This window comes from Theropithecus gelada, unplaced genomic scaffold (genome assembly GCF_003255815.1).
Source record: "Theropithecus gelada isolate Dixy unplaced genomic scaffold, Tgel_1.0 HiC_scaffold_15914, whole genome shotgun sequence".
Taxonomy (NCBI): domain Eukaryota; kingdom Metazoa; phylum Chordata; class Mammalia; order Primates; family Cercopithecidae; genus Theropithecus; species Theropithecus gelada.
The window spans coordinates 44,252-46,854 of record NW_020257674.1 but is presented as its reverse complement, the minus strand read 5'-3'; positions in this window follow the sequence as shown (position 1 = coordinate 46,854).

Sequence of the window (2,603 nt, the reverse complement as noted above, 5' to 3'; positions counted from 1 at the left end):
GTTGATAAGAAAAGATCACTAGAGGGTAGGGGTTGGGGCAGGTGGGTTCTGGCTATAAAGGGACAGTCCAGGGAGTGCTTTGGGTGATAGACCCAGGCCATATCCTGACTGAGTGCAGGTTACGTTAATCTATACATGTGTTAAATTCATGGATTTATACATCTCGAAAAACATCAGCTTTACCATAAAAAGCTCTGTTACTAGGCTGGGTATTGTGGCTCATGCCTGTAATCCCAATACTTTGGGAGGCTGAGGCAGGAGGATCACTTGAACCTAGGAGGTCAAAGCTGCAGTGAGCCATAGTTGTGCCACTGCCCTCCAGCCTGGGCAATAGAGCAAGACTGTCTCAAAAACAGGACAAAACAAAAAAAATGATTACTGTGGCAGAAAAGAGGCATGGTGATAGTGAGGGAGGATGGGGGTAACTGGATAATCATCTGTACCTCATTTACCAAGGTATCCCCTTTGTTGGGCTATGGCAGGGTTTCTCAAACCCTGGCACTGCTCACATTTGGGGCTGGGTGACTCTCTGTTGTGGGCTGTCCTGTGCCTTGTAGGGGGCTTATAGCATCCCTGGCCTCTACCCACCAGATGTCAGCAGTGTCCCCCAGCCTGCAGTTACGACAAACAAAAATGTCTCCAGACATGGCCCCATGTCCCCAGGAACAAGGCATCACTGGTTGAGAATCACTGGCTAGTCTGAGTATGTTTCAATTACTTACAACTAAATAACTTTCCATTGGTTGTTTCCTTTCTCAGAGAACCCCTTGCTTTCTGTCTGTCTCCCTTGCCTCTTTGTGACAACTGCCAAAGAATTTGCAAGGTGTGAGCTGAGATGCCTGAGGACAGGGTCCTCCAGGGCCCATGTGCCTGTGAAAAGGAGCTTCTGCTCCACCACATGGATGGGGGAAGGCCCTCACCTTCTTCATATCCTCTCTCCACACCCATGTTACCCCATCCTCATGACTTGGCAGAGGAAGACCAAGTCCAGGCAGTTATTGGTTCCAACAATCGGCCGACATTTTGCTTACATCTTAAGCCCTAGGTATTTCCCTTGGCTCATTTTAGAGCTCAGAAAAGCCATTCCACTATTTAAATATGGAAGAGTAACATATTTTAATAATCACACCCCGGGGCATAGTTTTTCCCATTGCATGAAAAAATAATGGTCAAAACAGCCCGCAGCCAATTGCAGAATTATGTAAAAGTAATGAAAAGAAATCAGAACCCACACGCCTTCCATCACGCTAGACCACCTTTGCTGTCTTGCTAAATTTTCTGCTTCACACACTTTCTAGCCCAGGATAAAGATTGTGGAGTAGTTCACATCTTTATTTCTAAAGAGCTTTGCCTATTCCAAAGGTGTCTTAGGAGGCTGAGTTAGAGAAGTACCAGTCGATTGTCTTTAACCTAAGGACCAGCAGTGGAGTTTCCTGGATCATCTTAACATCAGGGAAAGATGACAGGTTACTTTAGGACAGAGGGTTGCAGACTCTGGTCTGGTAAGTAAATGATGGAACAGGCTGCAGTCAGCTAGGTAGAGAGCCCGTGCCCAGTCTGGAGACTGAAGTGCCTTCTTTCATCTGCATAATTGTTACCATGTGGGAATCAGGGCCTGGTATCGGCACATTTTATGTTTTCAGTGGAACTTTTACCCAGAATCTTTATTTGACCCCTTCTGCTTTGTAAATGCTGCAATAAATTCAGACTGAAAGGAACAAATCTGTAATCGAGGTATATTCTGGGGTTCACCAATTTGTGACTTCTCCGGCACCTCAACCCCCTGAAGGTCAACTCTGCAGGAATTAGACAGTTGGACCTAGAGAGGGAACCCTGTCTTACCAGAAAGGGTGGTGTGATCATTCTCCCTTCATTTCGTGTCTCTTCCTGATCTGCCAAGGTCCCTCCCAACTGACCTTTCTGTTTCCTCTGTTGCCCAACGAAGGTCAGAGTCATTCCCTTCTCTCCACTGTTGAACTAAATTAAGAAGGAATTTTTCCAGAGGAACTTTTTCAGTTTAACTCTTATCACAGAAGCAAAGAAAATATGCTTAAGCCAAAAAGCCCAAGTAAAGAAAGCAGGGTAGGAAGTTGTCTGGACAGAATGATCACATTATTATGTAAAGATCATAACCAAGAAATTGCACACAAAAATACAACGAGAAGGGAACACAGCAAAATATTGACAGTGGTTAGCTCTGGGCATGGGAATAGCGACTGTTTATCCCCATCAACTTTCTTGTATGTTTCATGCTGGGAATGTGCTGTTATTAATTCATAATGGAACACATTTTTTAAAGGAAATCTTACTTGGAAACTAAATGAGAAACACTTGAAAACAGAATGTTCAATAGTGACATTTAAAGAGCATCGATTCTTTGGTCGATAATCGCAAGTGTTTTTTTTTTAACTTATGCAGTGGTAGGACTTCTGATTTTAGCTGATCTAAAGGAAAAAACAGACTTGTCCCCTCCTCTCCATCCCTTAGATGAGATTGTTGGCAGGGAAAGTAGAGCTGCAGAGGGGCTGGGCTTGACATTTCTCCTTGGAGTTGTAATAAGGAGGGATTGGAACTTGGACATTTTACTTAGGAGCAACGTCCAA